Source organism: Aedes aegypti, chromosome 3 (genome assembly GCF_002204515.2).
Source record: "Aedes aegypti strain LVP_AGWG chromosome 3, AaegL5.0 Primary Assembly, whole genome shotgun sequence".
NCBI lineage: Eukaryota > Metazoa > Arthropoda > Insecta > Diptera > Culicidae > Aedes > Aedes aegypti.
This window is the reverse complement of record NC_035109.1, coordinates 218,342,420-218,354,926: the sequence shown is the minus strand read 5'-3', so window position 1 is coordinate 218,354,926 and position 12,507 is coordinate 218,342,420. Positions and strand designations below refer to the sequence as shown.

The following is a 12,507-nucleotide window of genomic DNA, read 5'->3' as shown; positions in this document are numbered from 1 at the left end:
TACTTTGTATTAGTCACTTTTGGAACTTTCAATTATGCATTTTTTTCGCTGAAGGCATCAAGAGCTATCTCGATTATTTTTCAAGATATAGACGTGTTTTGTCCAAAAAGATATTATTTTCAAAATGCAATCATTCTCTTCAAACAAAAAACGTCCTCACAGTTTTCTCACCATTATCAGAAAAAAAATCCTTCTAATGGCGTCAAAAGATTGAAAATCCGTTTTTGCCTTTCAGAGATATCGACATTTGAAAACAACATTTTTTTTTGGAAGAAAATCTCTACTAACTCTGTAACCATAAGACCATAAGAGTGATTTCTTTGGCAAAAAGTTGCAAAATCAAAAGTGTAAAAAGTGCTCGGAAAAAGGTAATAATAAAATGAAAGAATTTTCAAACCACTGACCTAAACCAATATAATCGTAATCGCCAAGATAACTTATCGTGCACTCTTATCACATGCAATAAACTAATAAATTGTTCTCGTCTCTTCTCACATTTCCAGCCTGCAATACCAAGCCCTTCTGGAAGCTGGCCGAGCCAACGTAGACAAGATGCCCCTGGTGCAGGTGGTGGACGTTATGCAGTTCATGCCCCAGCTGCAGTACATGGTGCGGGGCCAGATAGGCCAAGAGACGCCGGCGAACAAGCGCGCCCGCATCAGCTAGGAATTGGGGTGGGGGGTACAGCAACAGTGCCCTCAGAGCACAGTAGTATCCGATCTGATAACAAGCAGTAGCAGCATCACAAACAGCATCAGCAGCAGTATCCACTCAAGCAGCTCATCCGGTGTCAGCGCTTCCTGGAGTTTGACGCCTACATCACCTTCGGCGAGCGGTAAAAAGTCATCATCTTCTTCCACACTATCTGGTTCCAGTGCTCCGGCCGCTATTGTCAGTAGTAGTAGCAGCAGTAGCGGATTTTCCTCTCCAACGAACCCTCTAAATTTCGACAAGAAAGCACTGTCCTCTTGCCGGTATCAGCAAGAAAAGGCCGATTTCTATCAGGACGCCTCTAGTCGAATGCTAGCCCAAGCATCATCTTCAGCTTACTCGTTCCAAGAATCAGCCCTTGCTGCGGCCGCAGTTGCTGCTGCTGCCCAACAGCAACAACAACAGCAAGCTCAACAAGCCGCAGTAGCTGCCGCCGCTGCTCAACAAGCTGCTGCAGCTGCTGCCGCCGCTCAACATCTTACGGCGGTCAGTAGCGCGGCCATTTTCTCTCCTCATTTCGCTCCCGGATCATATGCAACTGGTCCAATGCATGTCGGATCGTATGACACCTCTGCCGTTACGGCTGCTCGTTCTTGTGCTCTGCCGTCACCCACCATTTATCCGCCAACCCCCCCACCCTCGGCACCTTGGATACATCCTTGGTATAGCGGCGACACCTTTTAGTCAGTAGCATCTAGCAGTATTGGAATTCCGTTTTTAATCGTAACCAAACTCTTTCAAATTACTGTTGAAATAAAAAATTCCATGAAAATAATGGCTAGTTTTCATAATTTAGTGTCAAATTGTAGAAAAAGGATCAACGATCCTTGTTTTGAACCAAAAATTTGCAGTATCTGGTACATTCAGCACAAATTCGTAGAATCGTAAATCTATCCAATACATGAGACGAACATGATCGGTAATTGTGTAACCAAAAAGAAGCATAGCATTAATCAAATCACATGAAACAGAATCCTACGTAAGTTTTTGCTCTCCATGCTTCCTGTATACAGAAGTGATCCAAAGCCTCAACTTCGATCGGAAATAACCATTTCACACACACACAATTACTGTCCCTATCCACTGTCCTCTATTTGATTGTTCTTCTAAAAGAAAATTAATGCTATTCACGTCATTGAGATATCGAAAACTAAAGTTACTACTACTTGTATTTTAAAACTTATAACTTGAGAAGCAAGAGAAGAGAACTCACTCACTATAAGCATTATTGTAAATTTAAGAAGAAAAAAAGTAAGGACAGCGAATCCTTAGAAAATAATTCTCGCAGGAAGAGGAATAACATTGAAACATAACTTAGCAGAAAGCGCAAACATGAAAAGAACTGAATAGACTTGAAACGATTCTCCCTACGGTCGAAAGAAGGGTAGAAGAAAACTTAATCTGTAAGAGAAGAAAACCAATTGGCAAAGGAGTAAAAAAAGGTTGAAAGCAATTCGTTTTAGCTTTTTCGTCGTTACTAGAGAGTGAAACTAATTTTCCTCCCGCAGCAGCAAGTCTCTTCCCGACCGCGGTCTACGCACGACTCGCCCTCTGTCTGGGGAAAATTGCAGTCGACAAGTACTGTACAATTCGAAGAAATCTTTTTTATGTAATAAGTAGGAAATGAAACGTAATGATTGTACATTTAGTTATCACTAAGCAGATATTTGAGAGTTAATAGCAGGGATCTGATTGCAGTAGGGTGATGAAAATGAACGTACGAATGAGAAAAAGTCCCAGTAGGTTGTAAGAAACGAGAGGTGTGCAAACGATTTACATTCTGTTATAGAGTCAGAACTCTAGCGATGTTTTAGTTTTGATTGGAGAAGAGAAATAAATTATATGTTTTTATTTATTTTTATGATTACGAAAACGATCATGCACTCTTTAGTTGTATGCTACAAACTGTATACCCGCTGAGGAAAAGGCTACTTGTTTATATTAAATATGTCTCACTATCAGACGAGCAGAAAAATAAAATACGCTATCAGTGTAACGTAATTCTTCTAGTAGAAGGATCTCGTGAATCAAACTAAAACTGTGTGTATTGTTTTTATCTACGATCACATTGCATAACTCATCCCATTTTCTCTACTTTCGGTAAACCTGGTCGAAATGCATTCCTCTAGAAAATATTCCTGAACTGATTTGAGAGTTGGACGAACATTTCTTCAGAACAAAGCGGCTAATGCGAATATAAAGCGAAGCCATATCTTAAATTTTCAAATGCACAAACTGTGCACTGTGCTTTTGTAAATTTGAGCTTTGTCTTCAATGAGTCTTTACCTTAAATGAATAACTATGGTGCATTACAGGGAAAAGCTACGAGGCTCTTAGTTACAATTGGGTTCATTCTACGAATGGCGTGAGGTGAGAATTGTCGGTCTCGTATAGCGAGGTGACTGTACTCGACTCGTGTGAAGTGACTCTCCATTTGATTTACACAGCTAGTCACTTCACTCGAACCGAGAATTATCACCTCGCTATATGAGACTGACAATTCTTCGTCGATCTTCCCCCTAATTGCACCAACTGCTAGGGTTCATGCGCGTTTATTGGATTCGAGATATTCATATGTTCATAACGTTTCATGAAGCCAAGAATCTCAACAAGAGTTTTAATTTTTTTCTCAGGCATTCACAATTGATCAGCCCGCATGAATTTGCCGATAAGTGATACAGTCCATTCTGTGTTATTATTCTGTGTTATAACACTATCATCAAATTAGGATGAATCAAATTTAAGATTTGATTAACATTTTGTTGACAACATATTACATTTCATTTGCCGTAGCAGTTCAGATTTTTCACAGGTGAGTTGATTTTACCTGTTTAAAGGAGAAAAAATAAACACGTTTTCAATTTTCAGTCTAACTTAACCTAAATATATAACGCATTAATCGTCGCAATAGAAGATTGTAACGATTTTTTCCTGAAATTATTAATTATTTTATTTAACATTTGTACAAATGTTTCAATATTTGATATTCAATGTAACTCATTGGTACCCCACCAGAAGATAAAAAACAGACTAGTCCAAGCTACGGTGAAATGACCAGTCGCAGGAGAGTCGGAATAATCCCAAAAGACTTCCCCACGACCCAACTTTCAACGACTCAGCTGGACGTTCTCCAGGAGGCACTGCTGCTTCGGGTAGAACAACAAGTTTTCTAACCTTATCTACAAGACTGGCCATATGGTTCTTATTTGTAAGGATCAGGAGACTGCGGAATGGGTAAAGGAGATAACACCTGCATTAAACCCCCTGGAAGGCGTTGAGTTGGTTGCAATGGATGAGGATAAGATTCAACGTCCAGAACTGATTCGAGCCTTCTTCCCTCAAAGCGCACAATACACCGATGATCGTATCAAAGCTCTCATCGAGAGTCAGAACCAGTGTTACCACAAGTACAGATTTATCTGGAAAGGTACAGATTTTTCGATAGTTTTTGGTACAGATTCTGTGCGGTACAAGTTACAGATTTTCACGAAAAAGTACGGATTGGTACAGATTTTTGGAGTTGGCAATTTTGTGATACAAAATCCAAAAAAAAAAATCGTGTAATTTGGAACTCATTTTCACAAAACTAATTGATTAAAATTTAAATTACTAGTGAAAATATTTTAATAAAAACTATGTTAAATTTACAAGTTTTTTTAGGATTTTAAGAGTTCATTCAACAATTTATGATGGATGTGGTACAGATTTTGGGTACAGATTTTTAGAATCTCTGGTACAGATAAAAAAGATTTCTGAGCCTTCGGTACAGATAGAAATGTGGCAAGACTGGTCAGAACGATCTGATAACCAACAACTGGCGTGTCATGCAACGGCTCACTCCTAACAACAAGCATGTGGTGTGGGTCTTTAATGTAGATGGACCGTCCATGGAAAAACTCCTTCAATCCAAGTTCATCCTCAACTACCGCTTTGGAGAAATACAGTTGAGGAAAGTAAAGAGCACAACCCCAAACTCCAATGACAATCCAACTGGAAAGCCGACCCAAGAGAAATCTGAGGAGGCCTCTAGTAGCATCCCACACCCAACTCCCACCATACAGGCTAGCTTGTCTTCCTCTGATGGAAAAGATGCATGTTTGACGTCACTTCCTGGCCTAAGCGGTGTCACCTCAATGGCTCCCAATAAGGGCAGTGGAAATGTCAAAAGTGTAAAATTGATCACAGGGGATAAACCAGCAGGCCTAGGTAAGGGAAAGGATAAAAACCAAAATCTAAGACATCCCCCAAAATCAAAAGTTGATGATCCGCAACATCCAAGGCAGGACGGCAAACGTCCGGAAAATGCGGAACGCCTCAGCAATGATTAAAATCCTCCAAGTGAATCTCCATCATGCTCAATGCGCAACAGATGTGCTTTGCAGGAGGTTCACAAAAGAACACCTTTCCGTGGCACTGATTCAAGAGCCATGGGTCAACAAAACTCGAATACAAGGTATTCAACTAAACTCGTGTAGGTTGGTATATTATGACAGCCAGCTCTCTCCCAGAGCAGCTATTCTAATACGCAATGATACTAAATGTTTTCCAATTACAGAATTCATCAAAAGGGACATCGTGGCGGTCAGGATGGAGGTTTCTACTGCTAGGGGCAGTACTGAGATCATTATGGTTTCGGCGTATTTCCCTGGCGACGCAGAAGACATTCCTCCTCCAGAGATGGCTGCTCTTGTCTCTTACAGTCAAAAACACAACATCCCCTTCGTCATCGGTTGTGACGCCAATGCTCATCACCTTGTATGGGGAAGTACAAACACAAATATCAGAGGTGAGCATCTTTTGCAGTTTCTTTCCTCCAAAAATATTGACATATGCAATGTAGGTGATAAGCCTACATTTGAAAACATCTTACGACAAGACGTCCTTGATCTGACTTTATGCAGTCAATCCATCTCGGATAAAATAAAAAACTGGCATGTTTCTAATGAAATATCTATGTCAGACCATAAACATATAGTCTTCGAGTGGGAAGGGGGTCTAATGATTCAAAAGTCGTTTAAAGATCCCAAGAAAACTGATTGGGAAACCTACTCAGCTATTCTCCGTTCTGAAGACTATAATAATCAATAATCGTAATCAAAGCAGAAAATCAACGGTCTCAGCACTGCGCACGCTAGTGAACAAGATCGAGAAAACTTTTAATGCATAAGAAATCGCTCTAATAGCATTTCTTGATATTGAGGGCGCATTCGATAACGCTTCTTATTCGTCTATAGGTTCGGCAATGTTGAGGAGAAAATTCGACCCATGCATTGCAACCTGGGTACATGCTATGCTAGCAAATCGACAGATCTCATCTGAGCTGAGTGATTCGCGTATTACTGTAATGGCTACAAGGGGATGCCCTCAAGGGGGAGTACTCTCTCCCTTATTGTGGTCATTAGTGGTGGACGAACTGCTAGATAGCTTAGAAAGAAGGGGTTTTGAAGTTGTTGAATACGCAGATGACGTAGTCATTATTGTACGAGGCAAATTTGACAGCGTTATTTCATCAAGGATGCAAATTGCTCTCAATCACACACTCTCCTGGTGTCAAAAAGAGAAACTAGGAATAAACCCTTCAAAAACAACAATTGTACCGTTCACAAAAAGTCGAAAGGTACAGCTCCACCCTCTTTTCTTGAACCAAATACAATTAGTCAATCTAGACCTCAAATGAGGTCAAGTATCTTGGCATCACACTTGACGCAAAACTAAATTGGAACACCCATCTTCAAACAATCATAAATAAAGGCCTCAATTCACTCTGGGTTTGCCCAAAGACCTGTGGTAAAACATGGGGTCTAAAACCCAGTATGATCATGTGGATCTATAAAACAATCGTTCGGCCTAGAATAACCTATGCTTCCCTTGTTTGGTGGCCTAAGACAAAGGAAGCTACGGCTAGAGCTAAGCTGAACAAAATTCAACGTACTGCCTGTATTGCCATAACCGGTGCAGTTCGTAGTACCCCCTCGTTTGCCCTAGATGCTATACTCAATCTGCCCCGGCTGGATCAATTCATAAAGCTGGATGCTGAGAAAAGTGCTCTTAGGCTAAAACGATCAATAGTCTTACTGTCAGGGGACTTAACAGGTCACCTCAGTATATTAAACGAATTTTCGATAAATCCTATTGTTGAGAAATGTAGTGACTGGATTCCTTCTCGTGAGGAATGGGAAGGAGGTGGACCTACCATTTAACCGGGATCTGTTAAATTCTACACGGATGGTTCAAAAATGAATAATTTGACAGGGTCTGGAGTATACGGACCGAAAACCAAAATCTCTGTCTCTCTTGGACAGTGGCCTACAGTTTTTCAAGCAGAAGTCTATGCAATCAAGGAATGTGCGCAGCTGTGTCTGAAAAGAAATTACAGACATGCCACTTTAAAGATTGTGTCAGGGTATTTCTTCCGTTTCACTACAACACAAGTGTTAACAGCTCAACTTCCAAATCAAGAACACACTCCACTCTTTATTCCATCGTGTATTTATACATCCATGGATTTTGGTGTTTGTATTCCAAATGGTTGGCAATCGTTCGAACCGATAGTATTAATCTGACAGCATAGCACACGCTTGAAATAATCATTCAGATTTCAAATCTTACAGCCACCATCTGTATTTTCTCTGATAGTCAAGCAGCGCTTCAATCTTTGAAGGACTTCACTTGCAACTCAAAACTTGTGTGGGAATGCATTCTTGCACTGAAATCCCTAGCTGAACGCAATCGAGTTAAACTATATTGTATCCCAGGACATACGGGTCTAGAGGGTAACGAAATTGCCGATCAGCTAACAAGGAATGGATCAACCAATATGTTCATTGGTCCAGAGCCATTCCTTGGCATTTCAAACTCTGCACTAAACACGGAATTGAACAATTGGTTGTTCGATCAAATTCAATCAAATTGGAATACAGTTTCCAATGCGAATCAGTTCAAAAGGTTCGTAACAATAAACACGACACTAACACAAAAACTTATAGGTCTCAACAAAAGGGATCTCAGAACATACATCGGTCTAATAACTGGTCACTGCCCAAGCAGATACCACTTGTACAAGATCGGTGTCGTCCAAAACACAAGTTGCCGTTTCTGTGACGAGACGGACGAAACCTCACAACACCTTCTCTGCTCTTGCAGTGCACACATCCATCGTAGGTTCAAAATATTTGGCAAGCACTACTTACAGCCAGCTGGTATTTGGGAGGTGGTTAGCTTTATTAGGCTGATCACGCCAGATTGGGGGAACTACAACATTGCAACCTAGGACTTCTGCCCATCAATGGCAGATGGTTCAAAGTTCAGTCAAATGCGCAAAGTATTCCGGAGGCACATTTGCTACTGGAAAACATTGTGTATATAGAGTAATAGGGTATATCACAATAGTCCTAACGTCCTAACAAATGGACGAAGTGATCCCACACCCAACAGAAGAAGAACTCATTGGTACTATACTAGGGAGGAAGCTTCAGAATCATTTTCAATTTTTTTTGAATCCTCAGCAGAGCTTTCTTCCTGGTACTACAACAGCTAGTCCATATTGGTACAGCATACATGGCTGGCCTGAAAATTTGTTTGAATTTCAAAAGCTTGTTCTTTAGACAACGTTTTGATTTTCTATAGAAATAATAATAATATATTAATAAGGATAATAATTAATATATTAATAAGGAGATAGAGACACTTGGGAGCGGGTCATTTGGCATAACGTCATTTGGTATAAAGGACATTTGGCATAATTTCAATATATTTTCGGTACATACTTCAATTGAAGATTTTTGCATTTTATCACTGTTTTATTTTAGTAAGGTACCGTGGGGCAAGTGGGTAATGGATTTTGCATGGTTGGGATTCTACAAATTCTAGAGACTTTAAATTAAAACATATGAGGTCGTGTATATTTTTTAGCTTGACTCCCAACAAATTTAAGCAGTATACTGAAATTGATTTTTATGTAAAATTGAAGAAAAAAGTACAGAAAAAGTTTTTGAAAAAAGTCTCCTTACTTTTCACTTGCCCCACAGGTGGGTTAAAGTTTATCGTTTTGAACAATAAATCCAAAAACTATCAGTTACATTCACGATTTCTATTACCTTTAACATTTGTTAAGGGGTCTCAATGAACAATAACATAAGTAACATGTCTACAAAGAAAATTTTATTCTTGTTACTTGAATTTTTTTCTGTTCAGTTATGTTTGTTGAAATGATTCGACAATATTATAACTGCAACATTCCCAATGTTAGTTTTTACATCATGGGACAGCAATTGCATTACTGCTTTGTAGATTTTCCACCGCTCGTTATTTGTTTTTAAGAAAGTCGGATATGACGTCGGATAACTCTTCAAAAGAAATCAAACGGAATCCTACAATAAAGTATTTAAAAACTGTTTTATGTGGATACACCTATACCCCATTTTTATGTTTTGAACTAGCTTTACAAAGACATTCCACGAGATTTCCGTGCGTTGTCTTATATTGGAACTTTCCAATCAATGTCTTCCTTTTAATCGGCTGTCCGAAGCAAACATATTAATATTGTAATATTTGGCAACCTTATTTTTAGAGAAGTTCCATGATTTGGCCATGATAATAGCTTTTAACGCTTTGAGTATAGTGTTTCTTGAATTATCAGCACGTTCTGTCATTCTATGATAACTGCGAACCTTGTGTACTTATAGCTACCTAGAGAGAAAACACAAATTCAATCTCTAATGAGAAACTTTTAACTTGCCCCACGTGATTGGAAAATTGACGGTGTTTCAATTTAGTTTTTTTTAGGTCTATGTCGAATTAATTCTAAAACTTTTTTTATTGCAGTTTAAAACTGTCAGAGGGGACAACTTAGAAGTGGTACAGAATATTTTTTCCGCAACTTTTTTCTACTGAAAATATTAAAATAAGATTGCACGCCGCCAACTTGTAACGGAGTACCAGTTAACAGGGTAACAATCTTTTGCTCTATTATGCAATAATGGTTAAACAATCTCAGGAATCTCTTACCTACCGTAATGTTCTGAATGGCCTCAACGGTTTACGCATGATTTTGAAACATTAATTCACATATTCAGTAGAATATACACATTATTTAGACTTACCCCATTTACCCACTTGCCCCGCGGTACCTTAACAGCTGAATCTGTTTTATAATAATTTATGTATTCTCTGTAGATAGAGGAAAGTCCGCTATGCCCGGACTTTTTTGTTTTTTGGAAATATTTCAAAATCTACATTAGTTTTACCGTTAATTTTTGTACAGTATAAAAAAATCACTTTATGTTAAGTAAGAACTCACATGAGAACAAAAATAAACCTTTACAATTCATTTTTATGATGGATTACATTACCTACCTTGATGGCTACAGCGTAGCATCACGCCATTGCCGGGCGTATAGTAGAGCTCCATATTCGTCGGTCTTGGGCGAAACTTCTCCAGTTGCCCCGAACGTTTAGGGTCGCCAGGTCCTCTTCCACTGCGTACAGCCAGCGTACACTTGATACAACTCGTGATTCATGCGTCTGCGCCACACACCATTTTCGAGTTTCCCGCCGAGTATTGTCCGCAGCACTTTACGCTCGAAAACACCGAGAGCTTTCCGGTCTGACTCTTTCAACGTCCACGCTTCGTGCCCGTAGAGAGCCACCGGAAGAATCAATGTTTTATACAGGGCGAATTTAGTTTCGGTTTGCAAGCTGCGGGACCTAAGCTGGTTACGTAGTCCGTAAAAGGCCCTATTCGCAGCCGCAACACGTCTTTTCACTTCGCGGGAAACGTCGTTGTCACATGTCACAAGTGTTCCAAGGTAAACAAATTCTTCAACAACTTCAAACACATCCCCATCAAACACTACCTCAGCACTTACACCACCATGCCTGACTCTATCTCTACCTGCAACCATGTACTTCGTCTTGGTAGAATTGATGGTCAGGCCTATCTTCGCTGTCTCCCTCTTCAGAGGCACGAAGGCCTCTTCCACTGACCTGCGATCGATTCCAATCAGGTCTATATCGTCCGCAAAGCCAAGGAGCATGTGCGACCTTGTGATAATAGTGCCATTTCTTTGCACGCCAGATCTCCTAATAGCACCCTCAAGTGCAATGTTGAACAGTAAATTCGAAAGTGCGTCTCCCTGCTTCAATCCATCTAACGTCACGAACGAGGTTGACACCTCGTCTGCGATCCGAACACTTGATTTCGAACCATCCAGCGTAGCACGTATCAGCCTAATTAGTTTCGCCGGAAAACCATTTTCAGACATTATCTGCCAAAGCTCATTTCTTTTCACTGAGTCGTACGCCGCCTTGAAATCAATAAACAGATGGTGAGTCTGCAAGTTATACTCCCGGAATTTGTCTAGGATCATTCGCAAGCTAAACATCTGGTCCGTTGTCGAACGGCCCTCACGAAAACCAGCTTGGTATTCGCCGACGAAGGACTCCTCGAGCGGTCTCAGTCTGTTAAACAGGATGTGCGACAGAATTTTGTACGCCGAATTCAGCAAGGTAATTCCTCTGTAATTGGCACACTCCAGTCTGTGCCCTTTCTTGTAGATAGGGCGGATGAGGCCATCCAACCAGCCGGTGGGCAATTGGATTGGATGGATTACATTATGTACCAAAAATGGTGTGCACTGAAACGTGTCCTCTATGCTCGGATACTATGATTTTCACCATCAAAGTTTACACCAAACCCACAGAAAGGTCAAGGGGTGCTTCGTATGTCTGCACATGCTTTGTGGGTTCAATCTTTGCATGATGCACAGCGTATGAAGCATATTAGCGAGATCATAGGTCAGTTCCACAAACTCCTTCTTGATCAACGCCATGGATCGATTCGCCATATGTTGCCGTCTATGTTGCATAAGCGGTTGCTCGTATTCAGATGAAAATGTCTTCGAGAATTCAACGCGTTTATAGTTCTTCACAATTTCTTTGTCAGCTCGAAGGTTGCAGTGTGCTCTTAGGTACAGTCAACCCTCCCTTACTCGACATCCGTATCTCAATATCTAGTTAGAAAACCATAGTAAAATTTGGTGTTCATGGCTACCTCGATGATCACTTGAATCGCATATTTGTACTGTTTTAGTATTCTGTAACACGATGTCTCCCTAACTCGATAGTCCCTTTATTATCGAATTATGGAGAGATGACTGTACATCATATTTTATGGCTGCTTTTCGTGCGCACATTTGCCTTAAAATGTTTACAACACTTTATAAGACCTCCAAGGACCGAAAGTTTTATTTTTGCTGCTGTTTGTTTTTTTGTACCCTACATCTATGAAAAAGCGAATTATAAATTAGATCGCAGTTATTAGGTTAACATTTTCACTGTCCGGCCACAGAGGACTTGCAATGGTTTACAAAAAAGGTTGCCTTTCTTTGAAATTCAACATTTTTTAATAAATTTAGCATTGTGATTGATGCAAAACTCACTGAAGTCAACATACGGAGACAATTCTGCATAAATTATAAGAAAAATTTGTATGAAATTTTATCGTTTCACATTTTTTTGGTAGATTGTATCAGAGTGAAACTATTAACAGCTAGGGTCGGTGTTCCCTTAGTGGACAGTCCCCTATAGTCGCACTAGTGGCTTTTTACGGCCGTTTTGCTCTAAATCGTTTCAAAACATTTTTTTACACGAAGGTCTGGAGCTATTTATCTAAGTACCATTGATGCACAGATTGATTTTGTTCAAAAAATGATCTAAATGATTAGTTTTGCTTAAAATTTGAGCTCCTTTGCGCCTATAGTAAACCTATTGTTCCTATAGTAGCACTACTGAGAGAAA

At 39.9% G+C, this 12,507-nt stretch overlaps 1 protein-coding gene across 1 annotated transcript in view; it reads left to right on the top strand.

Annotated features, from left to right (window-relative positions):
• The window catches only part of LOC5565730, a 33,384-nt gene extending 30,635 nt beyond the window's left edge, over positions 1-2,749 (top strand). Inside the window, exon 5 of the mRNA XM_001650051.2 lies at positions 504-2,749. The gene's annotated coding sequence lies outside the window, so the exon portion shown is untranslated. The remainder of the gene's footprint in view (positions 1-503) is intronic.
• Positions 2,750-12,507: the final 9,758 nt, after the last annotated feature.